A 26,787-nucleotide genomic window follows, 5' to 3' on the forward strand; every position below is an offset into this window, starting at 1 on the left:
TCTGTTGATCCTTCCATGAGAGATTCGGATGATTTCTCCATGAAGAATTATAGGTGTTTCCATAGGGTTCTCCCATGTAATTCACCTCTTCCATTGAAGGGTTCTCAGGATCATAAGCTTCTTCCTCAGATGAAACGTCCTTAGTACTGCCTGGTGCAGCTTGCATTCCAGACAGACTTTGAGAAATCATATTGACTTGTTGAGTCAATATTTTGTTCTGAGCCAATATGGCATTCAGAGTATCAATCTCAAGAACTCCTTTCTTCTGATTTGTCCCATCTTTCACAGGATTCCTTTCAGAAGTGTACATGAATTGGTTATTTGCAACCATTTCAATGAGTTCTTGAGCTTCTGCAGGCGTCTTCTTCAGATAAAGAGATCCTCCAGCAGAGCTATCTAATGACATCTTGGACAGTTCAGACAGACCATCATAGAAGATACCTATGATGCTCCATTCAGAAAGCATGTCAGAGGGACACTTTCTGATCAATTGTTTGTATCTTTCCCAAGCTTCATAGAGGGATTCACCTTCCTTCTGTCTGAAGGTTTAGACTTTCACTCTAAGCTTACTCAATTTTTGAGGTGGAAAGAACTTTGCCAAGAAGGCATTGACTAGCTTTTCCCAAGAGTTCAGGCTTTCTTTAGGTTGTGAGTCCAACCATATCCTAGCTCTGTCTCTTACAGCAAAAGGGAATAGCATAAGTCTGTAGACCTCAGAGTCAACCCCATGGTCTTGACAGTGTCACAGATTTGCAAGAATTCAGCTAAAAACTGATGAGGATCTTCCAATGGAAGTCCATGGAACTTGCAATTCTGTTGCATCAGAGAAACTAATTGAGGCTTAAGCTCAAAGTTGTTTGCTCCAATGGCAGGGATAGAGATGCTTCTCCCATAGAAGTCGGGAGTAGGTGCAGTAAAGTCACCCAGCACCTTCCTTGCATTGTTGGCATTGTTGTTGTTTTTGGCTGCCATGTCTTCTTCTTGTTTGAAGATTTCTGTTAGGTCCTCTACAGAGAGTTGTGCTTTAGCTTCTCTTAGCTTTCGCTTCAAGGTCCTTTCAGGTTCAGGGTCAGCCTCAACAAGAATGCTTTTGTCTTTGCTCCTGCTCATATGAAAGAGAAGAAAACAAAAAAATATGGAATCATCTATGTCACAGTATAGAGATTCTTTGAGGTGTCAGAGGAAAAGAAAAATAGAAGGAGGAGGTAGAAGAATTCGAACTTATCACCAAAGACAGAGTTCGAATTGTGCATTGAGGAGGAGTGTTAGTCCATAAATAGAAGGATGTGAGAAGAGGGGAAGAAATTGTCGAAAATTAAGTAAAAGATTTTAAAAACATGTTGAAAAAAACTAATTGATTTTCGAAAACTAAGAGTGGAAAAGAAATCAAGTGATTTTTGAAAAAGATTTTGAAATTAGAAATTAAAAAGATATGATTGAAAAGTTATGGTTTTTTTTGAGAAGATATGATTTGAAAAACAATTTAAAAATATTTGATTTTAAAAATTAATGACTTGGCTAACAAGGAAAGATATGATTCAAACATTAAACCTTTCTCAACAGAAAAGGCAACATACTTGAAATGTTGAATCAAATCATTAATTGTTAGCAAGTATCTTTGAAAAAGAAAGAAATTGATTTTGAAAAAATATGATTGAAAAGATATGATTTGAAAAAGATTTGATTTTGAAAAATTTTGAAAACTTGAAAAAAATTTGAATTAAAAACAGAATCTTCCCTCTTGTGCCATCCTGGCGTTAAACGCCCAGAATGGTATCCATTCTGGCGTTTAACGCCCAAAACACTACCCTTTTGGACGTTAAACGCCCAGCCAGGTGCCCTGGCTGGCGTTTAAACGCCAGTTTTCTTTCCTTACTAGGCGTTTTGAACGCCCAGCTTTTTCTGTGTAATTCCTCTGCTGAATGTTCTGAATCTTCAATTCTCTGTATTATTGACTTGAAAAGACACAAATTAAAATTTTTTTTGGATTTTTAATAATGAGGAATAATCAAAATGCAACTAAAATCAAATAACAATGCATGCAAGACACCAAACTTAGCAGTTTGTTTACTACTGACACTAACAAAATGAGAATGCATATGAGAAACAACAAAACATTCAAGACAAGAGAATTTTAAAGATCAGAGCAATGAAATCATCAAGAACATCTTGAAGATCACTTAAGACACATGAATGAACGCAAGAAGAACAGAAACATGCAATTGACACCAAACTTAACATGAGACACTAGACTCAACAAGAAACATACAATATTTTTGGTTTTTTTTTTTGATTTTGTAATTTTTTTTTTTGTAAAGATATCAAAATTCTTAATGAGAATTCCAGGAATCATGCAATGTTAGTCTAAAGCTTTAGTCTAAAGGAATTAGACATGGCTAGCCAAGCTTCAGCAGGACATTGCATTCAAGAGCTAAATTGATGAGAATCAATCAGCTTTGGTGATGATAAGAACATCACCTTGAAACACTAGAATTCATTCTTAAGAACTCTAAAGAAAAAAATGCCTAATCTAAGCAACAAGATGAACCGTCAGTTGTCCAAACTCAAACAATCCCCGGCAACGGCACCAAAAACTTGGTGCACGAAATTGTGATCATCAATGGCGCCATCAACATGGTACGCTTAATTGCAATCTCAACTCTTTATCACAACTTCGCACAACTAACCAGCAAGTGCACTGGGTCGTCCAAGTAATAAACCTTACGCGAGTAAGGGTCGATCCCACGGAGATTGTTGGTATGAAGGAAGCTATGGTCACCTTATGGATGATTTATGAATAAAGCATAAAGATAGAGATACTTATGTAATTCATTGGTGAGAATTTCAGATAAGCGTATGGAGATGCTTTGTCCCTTTCGTCTCTCTGCTTTCCTACTGTCTTCATCCAATCCTTCTTACTCCTTTCCATGGCAAGATGTATGTTGGGCATCATCATTGTCAGTGGCTACAGTCCTATCCTCTCAATGAAAATGTTCAACGCACCCTGTCACGGCACGGCTAATCATCTGTCGGTTCTCAATCAGGTTGGAATAGAATCCATTGATTCTTTTGCGTCTGTCACTAACGCCCAACCTTCAGGAGTTTGAAGCTCGTCACAGTCATTCAATCATTGAATCATACTCAGAATACCACAGACAAGGTTTAGACCTTTCGGATTCTCTTGAATGCCGCCATCAATTCTAGCTTATACCACGAAGATTCTGATTAAGGAATCCAAGAGATAAACATTCAAGCCTTGTTTGCTTGTAGAACGGAGGTGGTTGTCAGGAACGCGTTCATAAGTGAGAATGCTGATGAGCGTCACATAATCATCACATTCATCAAGTTCTTGAGTGCGAATGAATATCTTGGAATAAGAACAAGCTGAATTGAATAGAAGAACAATAGTAATTGCATTAATACTTGAGGTACAACAGAGCTCCACACCTTAATCTATGGTGTGTAGAAACTCCACCGTTGAAAATACATAAGAACAAGGTCTAGGCATGGCCGAATGGCCAGCCTCCCAATGATCTAAGAACTAGATGTCCAAAGATGATCAAAAGATCTAAAGATCCAAAGATGAAAATACAATAGCAAAAGGTCCTATTTGTAGAGAACTAGTAGCCTAGGGTTTACAGAAATGAGTAAATGACATAAAAATCCACTTCCGGACCCACTTGGTGTGTGCTTGGGCTGAGCATTGAAACTTTCATGTGTAGAGACTTTTCTTGGAGTTAAACGCCAGCTTTTGTGCCAGTTTGGGCGTTTAACTCCCATTCTTGTGCCAGTTCCGGCGTTTAACGCCGGGCAATTTTGAGATGATTTGGAACGCCGGTTTGGACCATCAAATCTCGGGCAAAGTATGTTCTATTATACATTTCTGGAAAGCCCAGGATGTCTAATTTCCAACGCAATTGAGTGCGTGCCAATTGGGTTTCTGTAGCTCTAAAAAATCCTCTTCGCGTGCAGGGAGGTCAGAATCCAACAGCATCTACAGTCCTTTTCAGCCTCTGAATCAAATTTTTGCTCAGGTCCCTCAATTTCAGCCAGAAAATACCTAAAATCACTGAAAAACACACAAACTCATAGTAAAGTCCAGAAAAGTGAATTTTAACTAAAAACTAATAAAAATATAATAAAAACTAACTAAAATATACTAAAAACATACTAAAAACAATGCCAAAAAGCGTATAAATTATCCGCTCATCACCCTTTTACCAATCAAAACCACCCTTTACCCCTTCATAGCTAATAATTGACCACTTCATTATAATTCCTCGTGAGACAACCCGGAGTCCAAAAACTCCGGTTAATTCTTATTGGGGTTTGTACTTGTGACAAAACCATAAATTTAATTTGATTTGAGAATTGACTATCGGTTTGGACTATACTAACAATGAAATTATTTTGTAGAATTCCGAACTGGTATCATTTCTTGCAATCAGAGGCCGAGCACGGCTTTCAAGGGCATTCAATAAGGCAGCTCGAATGTCTAAATTCTTGTGATGCAGGATGATGTCTAGTATTATTTCCAACCTGTATAACTTGAAGATGTCCTGCACATAAAAATCAATGTTAAAAAACTACTTTTAGGCACTGGTCTTGACCTGTGTATAAAAAATATGGTAATAAGGTATATAGGTTTAGAAGCTCACATAATGCCAGACATCTAGTTTCCCGTCTTCTTTCCAGTACTCCGTGTATTTTATTGCATACACACCACGGTCAAATCTAAGTGAACGGAAAAATGCAATTTTATTAGTGGAACATCTCAATGTAACTAAACAATTAATACATTGCGAGATTTTGGAGGGAAGAATCACCCATTTGGTTGTATTGGAACAGAGGCATAAGTGCAAGGCATCCTTTTTAGAGTAGACTTATAAGTCGGGATAGCCACCTGTGCAATCTCTTCAATGAGCCTCGCCTAAGACACAAACGACTAAAGTTAAATGGAATACAATAAAAATGGTTAAATAGAGCTTAATAGTGATGAGCTGTTGTGGTACCGCATATGAATCTAGCCTGCTTCGTGCTGTATCAGGTTTACTGTGTATGCTATCCAGTATGAACAGCCTTTTTCCAGAGACATCAAATGCATATACCCACAAGTGACGAGTGATACATACAGGGAAAAACCACTACACAACCAATAATTATAACTAGGTATATTTCTTGCATTTGCAAAGAAATATAAATAATCTATTGTGATGATCCTATGATTATAGTAACATATTACACTGCAAACATATGTACCCATTTTCTATTTGAAGCAATCTCTTTGTCAAAAAATCTAGTATCGGCACCAAAGTGTTGACCCAATCCGACATACGCTGGATTCGGTCCATCTTGAAAGTTTAGAAGATTCTTTGGGACTAATACCATCTCCTATACAATTACGAATTATCAAAAGTTCATAAACTTTACTGTAAACAACCCACAAAATACAAATTCAACGTGCGAATAAAAAGCTCATATAAACATTTCCATAAGAGCTAAATGTTAACAAAGGCCAGACAAATTATATAATAAAGTTGTACCAATGCAGTTGTCTGCTAGGTGAATCAACAATCAACCAAGTATTTAATAAAAAAACACAGACATCTCAATGCATTGCTCAAAATAAATACTCATTCTCAAATGAATTTGTTGCTTTGGGTGTGACATGAAAGTGCACCACAAGACACATTAAGCTACTATGAACAGGACACATTAAGCAAATTAAACTAGGAAAAAAATTAGGAAATATTGCTAAAATGAACAAGACACATCTGAGCCTAAGTTGGTGTCCATTCAACAAAAAATTAAGAGACCCACAAAATACAAATTCAATGTGCTAATAAAAAGCGCATATAAACATTTTCATAAGAGCTAAATGTTAATAAAGGCCACACAAATTATATGATAAAGTTGTACCAATGCAGCTGTCGGCTAGGTGAATTAAGAAGCAACCAAGTATTTAATAAAAAAAATGCAAACATCTCAATGCATTGCTCAAAAAACAATTCTCATTCTCAGATGAATTTGTTGCTCTGTGTGTCACAAGAAAATGCACCACAGAACACATTAAGCTGCTATAAACATGATGATGACCGGAATTCACAACTTTCAAAATTTTGATTATGAACCCGTTCTTTTGGCAAGCGCACCAAAATTATCGTCAAGTAATAACCCACAGTGGAGTGGGATTGTATCCACAAAGATTGGTAGATTTGAGCAATTTTAATCCACTGGTGAATTAGTCAAGATGAGAAATATAGAGTACGATTGTAGAATTGTAATTGAACAGGAAAGTAAATGACTCAAAAGTAAAGAGAAAGAGTAAAGTGCATAAAGGGAAATGGCAGTAATGTAAAGTGTAGAATCATAAATGACTTAATTGTAAATGGGAATGGGGATTAACATAATTTTAAAGAAGAGCTATAAAGAATGTGGAAAATAAGAATAGGGGAATTCATTGAGATTGGGAGATATTGTTCTCTTTGGATTAAATCCAGCTCATCTCATCTTCAATCATGCAACTCATTGACCTCTTGGCAATCATGATTGATTGAGCCCCAATCCCTTGGTGACTCAATCTCTCAAATCTTGATAATCAGCCAATTCCTTGGTCTAATTGTTCATGAAGAGAGATATGCTTGGCCCCTGATTATACCACACATCCTTGTAGATCCAGAATAGAGGGTGGATTATATGTCACCATATTCAATCACCAAAACCCAGATCTACTCATATGTGAGAAGGGATTTCAAGCATGGTTCTTTATTTCCTTTTCCTAGGTTCCCATGAAACCTATTTTGCATTCAACCTCTTTCCCAAGATGATTGAACACTAGCTTTAAAACAAAATTCCTTCTAGCAAATTAAGGAGAAGATGAAGAGAAGAAGAAATTCACTATCATTAATCCATCAAGTACAACAGAGCTCCCTCTATCAATGAGAGGAAATTTAGCTACTCATAGCTTAGAGAAGGTACACGAGATGGGAGAGATGATGTGAAAGTAAATCTAACTATTACTTTTACAAAACTACTTCGTAATCCCCCAATAACCACCCCCTTTCTCAGTACTTCCAGGGTTATTTATACTACTCCTACTACTAGAATTAAAAAAATACAAAAATAAAACAAAATTACAATGGGAGGGAAAAAGAAAACACAATAAACGTGACCTCCAGTGGCTGGCGTGTGACTGGCGCTTCATTGGCGTGCCACGCCCAGCTCAAATTTTGGCATGGCGTGCCACACCCAACTCTTTAAGTGGCACACCCCTAACATTGGTATCCTTAGCGTGCCACACCTTCGAGCTCAAGTGGCACGCCCAGGGTTCTTTATAGAAGCTCACATAATGCCAGTCATCTAGTTTCCTGTCTTCTTTCGAGTAATCCATGTATTTTATTGCATACACACCATGGTCAAATCTAAGTGAATGGAAAAATGCAATTCTATTAGTGGAACATCTCAATGTAACTAAACAATTAATATATTGCGAGATTTTGGAGGGAAGAATCACCCATTTGGTTGTATTGGAACAGAGGCATAAGTGCAAGACAGCCTTTTTAGAGTGGACTTATACGTCGGGATAGCCACCTATGCAATGTCTTCAATGAGCCTCGCCTAAGACACAAACGACTAAAGTTAAATGGAATACAGTAAAATTGGTTAAATAGAGCTTAATAGTGATGAGCTGTTGTGGTACCGCATATGAATCTAGCCTGCTTTGTGCTGTATCAGGTTTACTGTGTATGCTATCCAGTATGAACAGCCTTTTTCCAGAGACATCAAATGCATATACCCACAAGTGACGGGTGATACATACAGGGAAAAACCACTGCACAACCAACAATTATAACTAGGTATATTTCTTGCATTTGCAAAGAAATATAAATAATCTATTGTGATGATCCTATGATTATAGTAACTTATTACACTGCAAACATATGTACCCATTTTCTATTTGAAGCAATCTCCTTGTCAAAAAATCTAGTATCGGCACCAAAGTGTTGACCCAATCCGACATACGCTGGATTCGGTCCATCTTGAAAGTTTAGCAGATTCTTTGGGACTAATACCATCTCCTGTACAATTACAAATTATCAAAAGTTCATAAACTTTACTGTAAAAGACCCACAAAATACAAATTTAACGTGCTAATAAAAAGCTCATATAAACATTTCCATAAGAGCTAAATGTTAACAAAGGCCAAACAAATTATATAATAAAGTTGTACCAATGCAGTTGTTGGCTAGGTGAATCAAGAATCAACCAAGTATTTAATAAAAAAACATAGACATCTCAATGCATTGCTCAAAATAAATACTTATTCTCAAATGAATTTATTGCTCTATGTGTGACAAGAAAATGCACCATAAGACACATTAAGCTACAATGAACAGGACACATTAAGCAAATTAAACTAGAAAAAAATTAGGAAATATTGCTAAAATGAACATGACACATCTGAGCCTAAGTTGGTGTCCATTCAACAAAAATTTAAAAGACCCACAAAATACAAATTCAATGTGCTAATAAAAAGCGCATATAAACATTTTCATAAGAGCTAAACGTTAATAAAGGCCACATAAATTATATAATAAAGTTGTACCAATGCAGTTGTCGGCTAGGTGAATTAAGAAGCAACCAAGTATTTAATAAAAAAATGCAAACATCTCAATGCATTGCTAAAAAAAAATTCTCATTCTCAGATGAATTTGTTGCTCTGTGTGTCACAAGAAAATGCACCACATAACACATTAAGCTGCTATAAACATGATGATGACCGGAATTCACAACCCTCAAAATTTTGATTATGAACCCGTTCTTTTGGCAAGCGCACCAAAATTATCGTCAAGTAATAACCCACAGTGGAGTGGGATTGTATCCACAGAGATTGGTAGATTTGAGCAATTTTAATCCATTGGTGAATTAGTCAAGATGAGAAATATAGAGTACGATTGCAGAATTGTAATTGAACAGGAAAGTAAATGACTCAAAAGTAAAGAGAAAGAGTAAAGTGCATAAAGGGAAATGGCAGTAATGTAAAGTGTAGAATCATAAATGACTTAATTGTAAATGGGAATGGGGATTAACATAATTTTAAAGAAGAGCTATAAAGAATGTGGAAAATAAGAATAGGGGTATTCATTGAGATTGGGAGATATTGTTCTCTTTGGATTAAATCCAGCTCATCTCATCTTCAATCATGCAACTCATTGACCTCTTGGCAATCATGATTGATTGAGCCCTAATCCTTTGGTGACTCAATCTCTCAAATCTTGATAATCAACCAATTCCTTGGTCTAATTGCTCATGAAGAGAGATATGCTTGGTCCCTGATTATACCACACATCCTTGTAGATCCAGAATAGAGGGTGGATTATATGTCACCATATTCAATCACCAAAACCCAGATCTACTCATATATGAGAAGGGATTTCAAGCATGGTTCTTTGTTTCCTTTTCCTAGGTTCCCATGAAACCCATTTTGCATTCAACCTCTTTCCCAAGATGATTGAACACTAGCATTAAAACAAAATTCCTTCTAGCAAATTAAGGAGAAGATAAAGAGAAGAAGAAATTCACTATCGTTAATCCATCAAGTACAACAGAGCTCCCTCTATCAATGAGAGGGAATTTAGCTACTCATAGCTTAGAGAAGGTACACGAGATGGGAGAGATGATGTGAAAGTAAATCTAACTATTACTTTTACAAAACTACTACGTAATCCTCCAATAACCACCCCCTTTCTCAGTACTTCCAGTGGTTATCTATACTACTCCTACTACTAGAATTAAAAAAAATACAAAAAGAAAACAAAATTACAATTGGAAGGAAAAAGAAAACACAATAAACGTGACCTCCAGTGGCTGGCGTGTGACTGGCGCTTCATTGGCGTGCCACGCTCAGCTCAAATTTTGGCATGGCGTGCCATGCCCAGGTTTTCTTCTTGTTGATTGGTGGTGCTGGCCTGCCACGCCTGAGACTCAAGTGGCACGCCCAAGTATGAAATGATAGCTGGCGTGCCACGCCTTCGACACTAAGTTGCACACCCATATGGTTGGCCTCCTATCTCCCTTTCTGGAAAATGTAACTGGTGTGCCATGCACAGGGTCTGGCGTGCCACGCCCACTGTGCCTCTTCGTTCCAGTAGATGGCGTGCCACGCCCAGCATTCAAGTGGCACGCCCAGATAAACCATGAGGGATGGCATGCCACGCCTTGATACTCAAGTGGCACGCCTTAGTGAAGATGAGAGCTTGGCATGCCACGCCTTCGATCTCAAGTGGCACGCCAAGTTTTACTTTGCCTTCTCTAGTCATTAGCGTGGCATGCCTGGGTCCTCAAGTGGCACGCCCAAGTGATGGTTGGGAGCTGGCGTGCCACGCCTTCAACATCAAGTGGCACGCTGATGAGCGGATAATTTGTACGCTTTTTGGCATTGTTTTAGTATGTTTCTAGTAGGATTTAGTTAGTTTTTAGTATATTTTTATTAGTTTTTAGTTAAAATTCACTTTTCTGGACTTTACTATGAGTTTGTGTGTTTTTCTGTGATTTCAGGTATTTTTTGGCTGAAATTGAGGGACCTGAACAAAAATCTGATTCAGAGACTGAAAAGGACTGCAGATGCTGTTGGATTCTGACCTCCCTGCACTCGAAGTGGATTTTCTAGCGCTACAGAAGACCAATTGGCGCGCTCTCAACGGCGTTGGAAAGTAGACATCCTGGGCTTTCCAGCAATATATGATAGTTCATACTTTGCCCAAGATTTGATGGCCCAAACCGGCGTTCAAAGTCACCTTCAGAATTTCCAGCGTTAAACGCTGGAACTGGCACCAAAGTGGGAGTTAAACGCCCAAACTGGCACAAAAGCTGGCGTTTAACTCCAAGAAGAGTCTCTACATGAAAATGCTTCATTACTCAGCCCAAGCACACACCAAGTGGGCCCGGAAGTGGATTTTTATGTCTTTTACTCATCTTTGTAATTCTTAAGCTACTAGTTCCCTATAAATAGGACCTTTTACTATTGTATTTTACATTTTCGGATCTTCTTGATCTTAGGATCATCTTTGGACATCTAGTTCTTAGATTATTGGGAGGCTGGCCTCACGGCCATGCCTAGACCTTGTTCTTATGTATTTTCAACGGTGGAGTTTCTACACACCATAGATTAAGGTGTGGAGCTCTGCTGTACCTCGAGTATTAATGCAATTACTATTGTTCTTCTATTCAATTCGCTTGTTCTTGTTCCAAGATATCACTTGTTCTTCAACTTGATGAATGTGATGATCCGTGACACTCATCATCATTCTCACCTATGAACGTGTGACTGACAACCACCTCCGTTCTACCTTAGATTGGGTGAATATCTCTTGGATTCCTGATACACGACGCATGGTTGATCGCCTGACAACCGAGCGCTCGCCTGACAACCGAGCCAGCCATTCCATGAGATCAGAGTCTTCGTGGTATAGGCTAGAACTGATGGCGGCATTCAAGAGAATCCGGAAGGTCTAAACCTTGTCCGTGGTATTCTGAGTAGGATTCAATGATTGAATGACTGTGACGTGCTTCAAACTCGCGATTGTGGGGCGTTAGTGACAAACGCAAAAGAATCACTGGATTCTATTCCGACATGATCGAGAACCGACAGCTGGATAGCCGTGCCGTGACAGGGTGCGTTGAACATTTCCACTGAGAGGATGGGAGGTAGCCACTGACAACGGTGAAACCCTTGCATAAGCTTGCCATGGAAAGGAGTAAGAAGGATTGAATGAAGACAGTAGGAAAGCAGAGAGACGGAAGGGACAAAGCATCTCCATTCGCTTATCTGAAATTCTCACCAATGAATTGCATAAGTATCTCTATCTTTATCTTTATATTTTATTCATCATCTATACCCATTTGAGTCTGCCTGACTAAGATTTACAAGGTGACCATAGCTTGCTTCATACCAACAATCTCCGTGGGATCGACCCTTACTCGCGTAAGGTTTATTACTTGGACGACCCAGTGCACTTGCTGGTTAGTTGTGCGAAGTTGTGTTTATGCCATGGTATTGAGCACCAAGTCTTTGGGGCCATTACTAGGGATTATTTGAGTTGTGAAAAGTAGTGATCACAATTTCGCATACCACATGCCCAGCCTTACTTGGCCTTCTCTAGCATTGACGTGCCACGCCTGGGTCTTAAAGTGGCACACCCAAGTGATGGTTGATGGTCCTGGCATGTCATGCCCATCTTGGCGTGCCACGCCCCTCTTGTGGCTTCTAGCATTGCTCTCTGGAAAAGTGTACCAGCGTGCCACGCCCATGTACTTTCATGGTATTTGCCCCAAGTGGCACACCAGTTTCACACGCCTAGCTTTGTTTTGTTGTTTTCTTCCCTTTTTGTTGCACTTTTTACCTGAAATTCAGCACAAACCCATTTCATAGCAATGTACCATAATACTTATCATTTAGCTCATGAAATTGCATTGAAACAATGAATATGTGCTTTTTTTATGGTCCTTTTGCATAGGTAAAAAGGGTAAATGATGCAAGTCATCACAACACCAAACTTAAGCTTTGCTTGTCCCAAGCAAATCAATGTGAGTTTTTCTTAAATGAATTGAGACTTCAACCATGAATAAGTGCATTCATTACCAAGAATAAGGCTAAGTATTAATACATGCCTGAGTATTGTTGTTTCAATGCCACAATGAACTCCTAGACTCTTAAAGATTTTTCAAGTGTTTCTCTTAAGTGCCCTTTTTATTGATTGTCACCTTGAAGTAGCAAGAGTTGCTCCTTTTTCTTTTCTTTTCAATTGACCACAACTCTAAGTGTTTTGTCTCAAGACGACCCTTTAAGTTAGGCTTTCAATTAGCACTCCCAAACCAGTTGGCTTTAGGGTACTAGGTGTTGAAACACCCCTAAGAATTTACTTGCCCAGGTCTCTCTTCTTGACACATCTTCACCACAAGCATCTACTAGGATCTTTGATTCTTTTTAGTTAAATGAGTGCCTCCTTTTATCCTAGTAGGTGATGCTCAGAGTCTTGGGTCTTTTTGTTGCTTACTACTTCTTGGTTCTATAGATATTCAAGGGATATCCTTAGCTTTTACTTGTCACTTCCTCTAAGTCTAGTTACTTATCATGACTCATTTTCTTTTTAATTCATTCATGGTACTGCACTTAGTTTCTTTATCTCTTGGTTTTGAACACCCTTACTTGGTCTTAATCTCTTTTACTCTTATTTTTGCAACAACTCACCATAGACTCTTATGGAAACAAACTACTTCTTTTATTTGATGGTTCTAAAACTTAACAACATTGCATTTTCTTTCTTGAAAACATAAAAGACTCATAAAAGAAACTTCAGGGAAAAAAACTAAGCATTAAACATAAACTATCCTAACATTGCAACTTATTATCAAACAGAAATTTAAACATAAAGAGAACTAAACAGAATTCAGAAATTTAAAAGGAATGTCAACCATGGGACTTAACAACCTTGAACAGCCTCAGTTCATTGGCCATTTTCCCTTGTCCTTCTTCTTGGAAGGGGAAGAGTCATCACCATTCTTCTTGGAGGATCCTTCTTGTGCCTTTGTGTCCTTGGGCTTCCAAAATCCCAGCCTCCTCATGTAGTTCCTTTCATCCTCCTTATGCTTAGCAAGAATTTCCTCTTGTCTCACGCTTAGCTCCTCCATTCCTTGCATGAATGTTGGGTATCCAGGGTTCAAGGCTGCCACATCATTACACAAGTGATTCAGCTTTGCTTGTGTGTTGATACCATATTGCCTCCTTGAAATAGTCCTAGCATCATAAAGATGCCTGAACTCAGAAAGGTTCCTCTAATGCCATTTGTTTTGCTCCACTATTTTGTTGAGTGCACCTTATATTTCACCCCAGTCACATTGTTCTTGCAGCTCTTTCATTGACTTCATGCTTCCTTGGAGTTGTTGTATGCTCTCATTCACTTGGTCCCATTGTTGTTGTTGCTATTTGAGTTAGTTGACATCCTCTCTCAGGTGGTGTATGTCTCCTTTCATTTATTGTATGTCTCCTTGCAACTGCTCCCAAATGACTCCTTCAGAAAATTGTTGGTAATGGTGGTATGGTGGTGGTTGAAGTGCTAGGTAAAGTGGTTGATCTTCAGCCTCTTCTTTTTGTTGTGGTTGCCCTTGTGGTTCGTGAGCATGAGCTCTATGCTCACTGGCCCTTTGAAAAGGGTTAACAGCTACCACCTTGGCCATCTTCTTGGCAGTTATTGGCTTGTCTTGCTCCACTAGCACCTCATCAATGATCTTCTCAACCCCTACTTCATCACATAGCCTTTGGATGATGCTGGGAAATGCCAACCTTGAGCTATCTTTGGTACTTTTCAGTATTTTGTTGATGTTATTGGCAATCATCTCCCCAACATTGACATTTTCTCCCTTCATTATGCTGTATATGAGCACAGCCCTTTCTTTAGTTACCTCTGAAGTGTTGGATGTGGGAATTAGAGACCTTCTCACAAAGTCCAGCCACCCTCTAGCTTGGGGGCTCAAATCTCTTCTCCTCAGCTGGTTCAGCCTTTCATCTTTGTCATTAATCCACTGCACATTCAGCACGCAGATCTCATTGAGGATTTCATCAAATCCTGGGTCCTATTGCTTTATCCTCTCTTCAAAGCTCCAGGTGGATCTTGTTTGCTTCACCATCAACATCCTGTCTATGTTGGAGGGGTTGTAATCAATGGGCTTCTCCCTAACATAGCTCAGATAGCCATAAGGTTGCCCAGGTTAGGACACTGCATTGGCATAAAACTCTCTGACCAAGCTCTCCACCACCTTCCTTGGGGGGATGCATAAGAGTGCCCATCATCTGTTGTTGATTTCCCGATTGATCTCGGGGTGCTCATTCCTTCCAAGTTGGAAGCCAACTTCGGGAATGATTTGCCTCTCACTCACCCAACCATAAAATTGGTTTTGGTTGAATAATGAGAGAAACTTGTATTCATTGTAGCTTGCAGAGGATCCTGAAGTTGGTTCCTTGGTCTTTCTCTTCTTTGATAATGATGCTCTTGGTGGTGCCATTGGGTGAGAAAAGAAGTGTGAATGGTTAAAGAAATTGGAAGAAGGGGTAGCTGATGTGTGGAAAACGATCCAACACAAAACTCACCGGCAAGTGTACTGGGTCGCATCAAGTAATAAACTCACGGGAGTGAGGTCGATCCCACAGGGATTGAAGGATTGAGCAATTTTAGTTCAGTGGTTGATTTAGTCAAGCGAATCAAGTTTTGATTGAGTGATTTTGTATCCAACAGTAAGTAAATGACAGAAAATGTAAAGGGGAAGGGAAGAATTGCAGAAATTAAAGAAAACTGAAAGTAAAAGAGCCGAATCTTAAAGAACAAGAAATTAAATGACTGAAACTTAAAGTGCAAGAAATGTAAATTGCAGTAACTTAAAGTGCAAGAAATATAAATTGCTTGAATGAAAAAGGGATTTGAGGATTGGGGATTCAGAATTTGAGCAAAGGGAAATTGAATTGCAACAATTAATAAAGCAGAAGTTGAATTAGAAGTAACTAGAATTCAAATAGGAAGGAAATTGAATTGCAGCAGGGGTTCACAGAAGAACCAAAAGGAAAATGGGATCTCAGGACTCCAGAGACTAGATAGCAAAGTTTAGATCTCAATTGCCTTCCCAGATCCAAATTCACAAAGCAATTAACAAGAAATTAAAGAGGAAGCAGTAAAGGAAATTGGATTCAATTCAATTATGCAGTGAGATAATCAAAGGGATCTTAAATGGAGATTGAGACAGAAATTCCTCAATTCTTCACACTCAAGATTCAAACAAGAAAAATAAAAGTGCTCAATCAAGAACGAGGAAGAAGAGAGATCAATTCTCCTCCGCAATTCTCTGAAATCTCAGTTCCTAGCTCTCAATGAAGTCTCAAAATTTCAAAATCAAAAGAAGCTCTCAATTCAAAAGTGAAAAGAAAGGTTCCTAATTACATCAAACTAACTCCTATTTATACACTTTCTATTCTTGGATTTTGGAATTTGGATGGGCTTTTGATTTGGTGAAGAAAATGAATTTAATTGGATTTTTAATCCAATTTCAGCCCATGAAGAAGTAGCTCCCAGGAGGCTGCCCTGCCCTTGTGGAGGGCAGGGCAGGAAATGGTGCGTGCGGCCCTTGTTGCGTGCGAGTTTGGTGCGTGTTGTGCTGCAGGATGCTGCCCTGCCCTTGTGGAGGGCAGGGCAGAGTTTTCTTGGTGCGCCAGATTCTGCCCGCGCGCGCTGCTGCTGGCCGAGACTTCCCTGGTGCGTGCGTGTTGGTGCGCTGGCCATGCACCACAAAAATGCTGCCCTGCCCTTGTGGAGGGCAGGGCAATGTTGCCAATGGTGAGGTTCCAAGTTCGAAACTTGGTGGAGGCACACGCTGCTTCTTTTCCTTGGTTTTCTTGGCACCAAAGTAAGGCCTAGTTCCTTGCTTCCTCATGGTGCCGTGTTCGATCCTGGGAGAATGAAAGCAAGCTAATTTTTGCTTGATTTTATTGTGCTTGAGCGCTACTCCTTTCCTCTTTGTCCTTGGGTTCGAAACCCATAGGAAGCATTATGAAGCAATTCCTTTTGAATTTTTCTTGGTTGAAGCCCGATATTGCTCTTGAGGAGGGCAGGGCAGAGTTTTTGTTGGTCCTTGGCATCAAATTGTGCTCTGCCCTTTTTGTGGGCAGGGCAGTGATGCTTTTCAAGGTTTGGCTCATAATGTTGCTCTCCTGGAGGGCAGTGTGCCCTTGTGGAGGGCAATGTTTGCTTCCTCCCTTCCATGCACCACACTTCTTCTTCCCTTAGGCCACGCTTTCTTTAAGCCACTGATGAGCGGATAATTTGTATGCTTTTTGGCATTGTTTTTAGTAGGTTTTTGGTATCTTTTAGTTAGTTTTTAGTATATTTTCATTAGTTTTTAATTAAAATTCACTTTTCTGGACTTTACTATGAGTTTGTGTGTTTTTCTGTGATTTCAGATATTTTCTGGCTGAAATTGAGGGATCTGAGCAAAAATCTGATTCAGAGACTCAAAAGGACTGCAGATGCTGTTGGATTCTGACCTCCCTGCACTCGAAGTGGATTTTCTGGAGCTACAGAAGCCCAATTGGCGCGCTCTCAACGGCGTTGGAAAGTAGACATCCTGGGCTTTCCAGCAATATATAATAGTCCATACTTTGTCCAAGATTTGATGGCCCAAACCGGCGTTCAAAGTCACCCTCAGAATTCCCAGCGTTAAACGCCGGAACTGGCACCTAATTGGGAGTTAAACGCCCAAACTGGCATAAAAGCTGGAGTTAAACGCCAAGAAGAGTCTCTACACGAAAAATGCTTCATTGCTCAGCCCAAGCACACACCAAGTGGGCCCGGAAGTGGATTTTTATGTCATTTACTCATTCTTGTACACCTTAGGCTACTAGTTTCTATAAGTAGGACCTTTTACTATTGTATTTTCATCTTGGTTCTTCTGGTTCCCTCTCTGGGGCCGAAACCAATGATCACTTTTGTTCTTATGTATTTTCAACGGTGGAGTTTCTACACACCATAGATTAAGGTGTGGAGCTCTGCTGTACCTCGAGTATTAATGCAATTACTATTGTTCTTCCATTCAATTCCACTTGTTCTTTATCCAAGATATCACTTGTTCTTCAACATGATGAAGGTGATGATTGACGCCCATCACCATTCTCACCCATGAACAAGGTGACTGACAACCATTCTTGTTCTATAAGCATCTGAGGCTTAGTGAATATCTCTTGGATTCTTCGGAGTCTTCGTGGTATAGGCAGGACCTGATGGCGGCATTCAAGAGAATCCGGAAGGTCTAACCTTGTCTGTGGTATTCTGAGTAGGATTCAATGACTGAATGACTGTGACGTGCTTCAAACCCTGAGGGCGGGGCGTTAGTGATAACGCAAAAGAATCACTGGATTCTATTCCGCGCCTGATTGAGAACCGACAGATGAATTCCGCTATGCTGTGACGGAGCATATGCAATCGCTTTCACTGAGAGGATGGGAGGTAGCTGCTGACAACAGTGAAACCCTACACGAGCTTGCCATGGAAAGGAGTAAGAAGGATTGGATGAAGACAGTAAGAAAGCAGAGAGACGGAAGGGAAGGCATCTTCATACACTTGTCTGAAGCTCTTACACCAATGATATACATAAGTATCTCTATCTTTATCTTTTATGTTATTTTCGTTCATCACTATATCCCTTTGAGTCTGCCTGACTGAGATTTACAAGATGACCATAGCTTGTTTCATACCACCAATCTCCGTGGGATCGACCCTTACTCGCGTAAGGTTTATTACTTGGACGACCCAGTGCACTTGCTGGTTAGTTGTGCGAAGTTGTAGTGATCACAATTTCGCGCACCAAGTTTTTGGCGCCGTTGCCGGGGATTGTTCTTGTGTATGGACAACTGACGGTTCATCTTGTTGCTTAGATTAGGTATTTTTTATTTTTCAGAGTTCTTAAGAGTGAATTCTAGTGTTTCAAAGTGATGTTCTTATCATCACCAAAGCTGATTGATCATCATCAATTTAGCTCTTGAATGCAATGTCCTGCTGAAGCTTAGCCGGCCATGTCTAATTCCTTTAGACTAAAGCTTTAGACTAACATTGCATGATTCCTGGAATTCTCATTAAGAATTTTGATACCTTTATTTTCCTTTTCACTTAATTTTCGAAAAAGCACAAAAAATTTTACAAAATCATAAAATCCAAAAATATTTCTTGTTTGAGTCTAGTGTCTCATTTTAAGTTTGGTGTCAATTGCATGTTTCTGTTTTTCTTGCATTTTTCGAATTTATGCATGTGTCTTCACTAATCTTCAAGTTGTTCTTGATGATTTCCTTGTTTTGATCTTTGAATTCTATTGACTTGAGTGTTTTGTTGTTTCTCATATGCATTCTCATCTTGTTAGTGTCAGTAGTATACAAACTGCTAAGTTTGGTGTCTTGCATGCATTGTTATTTAGTTGCATTTTGATTATTCCTCATTATTAAAAATCCAAAAATATTTTTAATTTGAGTCTTTTCAAGTCAATAATACAGAGAATTGAAGATTCAGAACATACTGCAGAGGAATCACACAGAAAAAGCTGGGCATTCAAAAATGCCCAGTGAAGAAGACAGACTGGCGTTTAAACGCCAGCCAGGGTGCCTGGTTGGGCGTTTAACGCCCAAAAGGGTAGTAGTTTGGGCGTTAAACGCCAGAATGTGCACATTCTGGGCGTTTAACGCCAGGATGGCACAAGGGGGAAGATTTTGTTTTCAAATCAAATTTTTTTCAAGTTTTCAAAGCTTTTCAAAATCAAATCTTTTTCAAAACCATATCTTTTCAAATTGTTTTCAAATCATATCTTTTAAAATTGTTTTCAAATCATATCTTCTCAATCACATCTTTTTAAAACCATAACTTTTCAATCAAATCTTTTTAATCACATCTTTTTCAAAATAGTTTTCAATCAAATCTTTTTAATTTCTAATTTCAAAATCTTTTTCAAAAATCACTTTACTTCTTTCCCACTTTTGTTTTCGAAAATCAATTAGTGTTTTTCAAAATGTTTTCAAAATCTTTTACTTAATTTTCGAAAATTACTTCCCTTCTTCTCACATCCTTCTACTTTTGGACTAACACTATCTCTTAATGCAAAATTCGAACTCCATCTTCTTTGATAAGTTCGAATTTTCTACTTCTGTCTTCTACTTTTCTTTTCCTCTGACACCTCAAGGAATCTCTATACTGTGACATAGAGGATTCCATATTTTCTTGTTTTCTTCTCTTTCATATGAGCAGGAACAAAGACAAAGGCATTCTTGTTGAAGCTGACCGAATTCTTCAAAGAAGAAGAACACATGGCAGCCGAAAACAACAACAATGCAAACAATGCAAGGAAGGTGCTGGGTGACTTTACTGCACCTACTCCCGACTTTTATGGGAGAAGCATCTCTATCCCTGCCATTAGAGCAAACAACTTTGAGCTTAAGCCTCAATTAGTTTCTCTAATGCAACAGAATTGCAAGTTCCATGGACTTCCAATGGAAGATCCTCATCAGTTCTTAGCTGAATTCTTGCAAATCTGTGACACAGTCAAGACTAATAGGGTTGACCCTGAGGTCTATAGACTGATGCTATTCCCTTTTGCTGTAAGAGACAGAGCTAGAATATGGTTGGACTCTCAACCTAAAGAAAGCCTGGACTCTTGGGAAAAGCTAGTCAATGCCTTCTTGGCAAAGTTCTTTCCACCTCAAAAATTGAGTAAGCTTAGAGTGGAAGTCCAAACCTTCAGACAGAAGGATGGAGAATCCCTCTATGAAGCTTGGGAAAGATACAAACAATTAATCAGAAAGTGTCCTTCTGACATGCTTTCTGAATGGAGCATCATAGGTATTTTCTATGATGGTCTCTCTGAACTATCCAAAATGTCTTTGGATAGCTCCGCTGGAGGATCTCTTCATCTGAGGAAGAAGCCTATGATCCTGAGAACCCTTCAATGGAAGAGGTGAATTACCTAGGAGAACCCTATGGAAACACCTATAATTCTTCATGGAGAAATCACCCAAATTTCTCATGGAAGAATCAAGAGAGACCTCAACAAGGTTTCAATAATAGTAATGGTGGAAGAAATAGGTTTAGCAATGGCAAGCCTTTTCCATCATCTTCTCAGCAACAGACAGAGAGTTCTAAGCAGAATACCTCTAACTTAGCAACCATGGTCTCTGATCTAATAAAGACCACTCAAAGTTTCATGACTGAAACAAGGTCCTCCATTAGGAATATGGAAGGACAAGTGGGTCAGCTGAGTAAGGAAGTTACTGAACTCCCCCCTAGTACTCTCCCAAGTAATACAGAAGAAAATCCAAAAGGAGAGTGCAAGGCCATCAACATGGCCGAATTCTGGGAGGAAGAAGAGGCAGTGAACGCCACTGAGGAAGACCTCACTGGACGTCCACTGGCCTCCAATGAGTTCCCCAATGAGGAACCATGGGAATCTGAGGCTCAAAATGAGACCATAGAGATTCCATTGGACTTGTAGAGAATGTTTTGGTTAAGATTGAAGACCACTACATCCCTACTGATTTCATAGTCCTAGAGACTGGGAAGTGCATGGATAAATCCATCATCCTTGGCAGACCCTTCCTAGCCACAGCAAAGGCTGTGATCGATGTTGATAGAGGAGAGTTGATCATTCAAGTGAATGAAGAATCCTTGGTGTTTAAGGCCCAAGGACATCCATCTATCATCATGGAGAGGAAGCTTGAAGAGCTTCCCTCAAATCAGAGACAAATAGAGCCCCCACAGTCAAACTCTAAGTTTGGTGTTGGGAGGCCACAACCAAACTCTAAGTTTGGTGTTGAACCCCCACATTCAAACTCTAAGTTTGGTGTTGGGAGGTTCCAACATTGCTCTGATCATTTGTGAGGCTCCATGAGAGCCATCTGTCAAGCTACTGACATTAAAGAAGCGCTTGTTGGGAGGCAACCCAATGTTTATAGTTAACTATTTTGTTATTTTATCTTTTTTGTAGGTTGATGATCATGAGAAGTCACAAAATCCATTGAAAAAGCAAAAACAGAATGAAAAACAGGAAGAAAAACAGCACACCCTGGAGGAAGAACTCACTGGCGTTTAAACGCCAGTGAGGCTAGCAGTTGGGCGTTTAACGCCCAGTCTGGCACCATTCTGGGCGTTTAACGCCAGAAAGGGGCACCAGACTGGCGTTAAACGCCAGAAAAGGGCTAGAACCTGGCGTTAAACGCCAGGAATGGGCACCAGCCCGGCGTTTAACGCCAGAAATGGCTCAAAACGTGGATTTTGATGCTATTTGGTGCAGGGATGACTTTTCCTTGACACCTAAGGATCTGTGGACCCCACAGGATCCCCAAACAACCCCACCACTCTCTCTTCTTCTTCACCCATTCATCAATCACCTCAACATCTCTTTCTCTTCACCACTCACATCCATCCTTCATAAAACACCACTTCTTCCCCTCTTTGGCCTAACCACAAAGCCATCTCCCTCTCCTCCATTTCTTCTTCTTCTACTCTTCTTTCTTCTTTTGCTCGAGGACGAGCAAACCTTTTAAGTTTGGTGTGGTAAAAGCATTGCTTTTTGTTTTTCCATAACCATTTATGGCATCCAAAGCCGGTTCAACTGAGAAGGCATGACCTCAAGCCCATCACTAAGAAGAAGATGGAGCAAACAAGAGACCCCTCTCATCAAGAGATCCCTAAGATACCTCAAGGGATGCATTTTCCTCCACAAGACTATTGGGAGCAACTGAACACCTCCCTAGGAGAATTAAGTTCCAACATGGGACAACTAAGGGTGGAGCATCAAGAACACTCCATCATTCTCCATGAAACCAGAGAAGATCAAAAAATCATGAGAGAGGAGCAACAAAGACAAGGAAGAGACATTGAGGAGCTCAAGCACTCCATAGGATCTTCAAGAAGAAGAAAGAGCCGCCATCACTAAGGTGGACCCGTTCTTTAATCTCCTTGTTCTTTATTCTTCTGTTTTTCGAATTTTAGTGCTTTATGTTTATCCATGTTTGTGTCTTATGATCATTAGTGTCTTAGTGTCTATGCCTTAAAGCTATGAATATGAATCCATCACCTTTCTTAAATGAAAACTGTTTTTATCACAAAAGAACAAGAAGTACAGGATTTCAAATTCATCTTTAAAACTAGCTTAATTAGTTTGATGTGGTGACAATACTTTTTGTTTTCTGAATGTATGCTTAAACAGTGCATATGTCTTTTGAATTTGTGGTTCATGAATGTTAAAATTGTTGGCTCTTGAAAGAATGATGAAAAAGGAGACATGTTACTGAGGATCTAAAAAATCATAAAAATGATTCTTGAAGCAAGAAAAAGCAGTGAATACAAAAAAAAAAAAAAGAGAAAAAGAAGGAGAAAAACGAAAAAAAAAAGGGGAGAAAGAGAAAAAGAAAGAAAAAGAAAGAAATAAAGTTGTGATCCAAGGCAATAAGAGTGTGCTTAAGAACCCTGGACACCTCTAATTGGGGACTTTAGCAAAGCTGAGTCACAATCTGAAAAGGTTCACCCAATTATGTGTCTGTGGCATGTATGTATCCGGTGGTAATACTGGAAGACAGAGTGCTTTGGGCCACGGCCAAGACTCATAAAATAGCTGTGTTCAAGAATCATCATACTTAACTAGGAGAATCAATAACACTATCTGGATTCGGAGTTCCTAAAGAAGCCAATCATTCTGAATTTCAAAGGATAAAGTGAGATGCCAAAACTGTTCGGAGGCAAAAAGCTACTAGTCCCGCTCATCTAATTTGGAGCTTAGTTTCATTGATAATTTGGAGTTTATAGTATATTCTCTTCTTTTTATCTTACTTGATTTTCAGTTGCTTGGGGACAAGCAACAATTTAAGTTTGGTGTTGTGATGAGCGGATAATTTGTATGCTTTTTGGCATTGTTTTTAGTAGGTTTTTGGTATCTTTTAGTTAGTTTTTAGTATATTTTCATTAGTTTTTAATTAAAATTCACTTTTCTGGACTTTACTATGAGTTTGTGTGTTTTTCTGTGATTTCAGATATTTTCTGGCTGAAATTGAGGGATCTGAGCAAAAATCTGATTCAGAGACTCAAAAGGACTGCAGATGCTGTTGGATTCTGACCTCCCTGCACTCGAAGTGGATTTTCTGGAGCTACAGAAGCCCAATTGGCGCGCTCTCAACGGCGTTGGAAAGTAGACATCCTGGGCTTTCCAGCAATATATAATAGTCCATACTTTGTCCAAGATTTGATGGCCCAAACCGGCGTTCAAAGTCACCCTCAGAATTCCCAGCGTTAAACGCCGGAACTGGCACCTAATTGGGAGTTAAACGCCCAAACTGGCATAAAAGCTGGAGTTAAACGCCAAGAAGAGTCTCTACACGAAAAATGCTTCATTGCTCAGCCCAAGCACACACCAAGTGGGCCCGGAAGTGGATTTTTATGTCATTTACTCATTCTTGTACACCTTAGGCTACTAGTTTCTATAAGTAGGACCTTTTACTATTGTATTTTCATCTTGGTTCTTCTGGTTCCCTCTCTGGGGCCGAAACCAATGATCACTTTTGTTCTTATGTATTTTCAACGGTGGAGTTTCTACACACCATAGATTAAGGTGTGGAGCTCTGCTGTACCTCGAGTATTAATGCAATTACTATTGTTCTTCCATTCAATTCCACTTGTTCTTTATCCAAGATATCACTTGTTCTTCAACATGATGAAGGTGATGATTGACGCCCATCACCATTCTCACCCATGAACAAGGTGACTGACAACCATTCTTGTTCTATAAGCATCTGAGGCTTAGTGAATATCTCTTGGATTCTTCGGAGTCTTCGTGGTATAGGCAGGACCTGATGGCGGCATTCAAGAGAATCCGGAAGGTCTAACCTTGTCTGTGGTATTCTGAGTAGGATTCAATGACTGAATGACTGTGACGTGCTTCAAACCCTGAGGGCGGGGCGTTAGTGATAACGCAAAAGAATCACTGGATTCTATTCCGCGCCTGATTGAGAACCGACAGATGAATTCCGCTATGCTGTGACGGAGCATATGCAATCGCTTTCACTGAGAGGATGGGAGGTAGCTGCTGACAACAGTGAAACCCTACACGAGCTTGCCATGGAAAGGAGTAAGAAGGATTGGATGAAGACAGTAAGAAAGCAGAGAGACGGAAGGGAAGGCATCTTCATACACTTGTCTGAAGCTCTTACACCAATGATATACATAAGTATCTCTATCTTTATCTTTTATGTTATTTTCGTTCATCACTATATCCCTTTGAGTCTGCCTGACTGAGATTTACAAGATGACCATAGCTTGTTTCATACCACCAATCTCCGTGGGATCGACCCTTACTCGCGTAAGGTTTATTACTTGGACGACCCAGTGCACTTGCTGGTTAGTTGTGCGAAGTTGTAGTGATCACAATTTCGCGCACCAGCCACGTTTTTCCTCTTTTCTTCCTTTCTTCACCTACAAGAAACCAAAACAACCACTCAAAGTATCTCTAAACTCATAAGGTTTATAATTCATTAAAAATCAATTAATTCTTGCTTAAACCTCATGATTTAGCATCAATTTAATGGTGGTTGCTTGACTTAAAGAAGTTATGCATTTTCATTCCAAATTACTTACTTAGGATGCAAGAAAGTGTATAAAAACTAGTAGAACAAGTGAAATTAGCTTGAAAAATGGGTATATGATGACCTGTCATCAGTAGCGAACAAGGAGCAAAGCAAGGGTTTGCTCCACAACACCAAACTTAGGACTTGATTGTCCCTAATCAAGTAGAAGAAAAGAGAAAGAAAAGAGAGAAGAGGGTTCTTTCGCGTGTGAACTTTAGGGTGGGTTGAAGTGTGAAGAGTGGTGGGAAGTGTTTGGCTTTTATAGTGGTGAGAGGTGCTGCCTCGAAGGGAGGGTTGTGGTGGGATTTAAAAGCAATTTATCTTTTCCCACTTGGGAAGTGGTGCCTAGCGTGGGAAAAGGCACCAACCCTTCTTTTCTTTTGATTCTCTGCATGTGTTAAGTTCCAAAGTGCAAGTACACTTTGACTCTTTCCTTGATGAGCTATCAATCATGTGGGCCCCATCCTCTCTCCTGAAAGTGAAAACCAAAACACCATAAGTGAAAAGAACCTCTTCATATTTCTTTTCGTAACATATAATTGAAATGCATTCGATGAGTGTCCCTTGGGATACCAAACTTAATTTCTTTGCATCTAATAAATTGGGTTTATCATTAGGTCTTTAATGCGTTTATAAAGGTGAGATAAATTCATTTCTTTCACATTCTTTAACTCCTTCTGAACACATTAAAGTCACCTTATATGCTTAGCCAATTTACTTAATACGTTCAGATTAAGAACATGTTGGGCTTGCTATGTGGACATCATATGGTGGTGGCCACACCAAACTTAATCTCTGGGCTTACTCTCAAAATTAATTCATTCAAAGGGTTGTAATCTTAGATTAAGTGGGTTAGTGACCACACCAAACTTAGCTTTTTAGCTAGTTTTTGGCCCAATCATTCATCATCAATAAGTGTGTTCATCAAATTGCATTTTCAGAAAAAGAAAACAAAGAAAAAAAACAAATTAAAGAATTAATAACTGTCAGGCATTTGAGTGATATTTAAACTACCTAATCTATCACTTATAATCTACTCTTAGAAAGCAGAAGAAACAAAAGTATTAAACTGGAACTTAAACTGTCTAATTTGGAAATTCTGAAGCTACTTCTAGAAAGGAAGAGATCAAAAGGATATAGAGTGTTAGGGTGCCTCCCAACCAGCGCTTCTTTAATGTCATTAGCTTGACATTCCTCCATCTTTAGTTGAGGTTGTAGCTCACTCTCTGCTCCTCCAAAGAGTTTTCCAAGTAATGTTTGAGTCTATGGCCATTTACAGTGAAAGTTCTCTGAGTTTTTCCCTTCATGAGTTCTACATGACCATAGGGGGGATACTTTAAGGATGGTAAAAGGTCCTGACCATCGAGACTTAAGTTTCCCTGGGAAGAATTTAAGTCTTGAGTTGTATAGTAGCACCTTTTGACCTTCTACAAACTCTCTTCTTGCTATCTTTTGATCATGCCACCTCTTAGCTTTTTCCTTATAGATTTTGGCATTTTCATATGCTTGAGATCTGAGTTCTTCTAATTCTTGCAGTTGCAAGATCCTTTTCTCCCCAACAGCATTACTATCAAAGTTTAGTAGCTTGAGTGCCCAAA

At 39.3% G+C, this 26,787-nt stretch overlaps 2 non-coding genes across 2 annotated transcripts; one reads left to right on the plus strand and one right to left on the minus strand.

Annotated features, from left to right (window-relative positions):
* Nucleotides 1-460: 460 nt before the first annotated feature.
* On the plus strand, nt 461-568 carry LOC130949627 (small nucleolar RNA R71). The gene has a single exon (XR_009073428.1). It is a non-coding gene; the product is annotated as a small nucleolar RNA R71 (small nucleolar RNA).
* A 19,722-nt stretch (nt 569-20,290) lies between these two features.
* On the minus strand, nt 20,291-20,398 carry LOC130948551 (small nucleolar RNA R71). The gene has a single exon (XR_009073094.1). It is a non-coding gene; the product is annotated as a small nucleolar RNA R71 (small nucleolar RNA).
* Nucleotides 20,399-26,787: the final 6,389 nt, after the last annotated feature.

The sequence above is a fragment of the Arachis stenosperma genome, chromosome 1 (assembly GCF_014773155.1).
Source record: "Arachis stenosperma cultivar V10309 chromosome 1, arast.V10309.gnm1.PFL2, whole genome shotgun sequence".
NCBI lineage: Eukaryota > Viridiplantae > Streptophyta > Magnoliopsida > Fabales > Fabaceae > Arachis > Arachis stenosperma.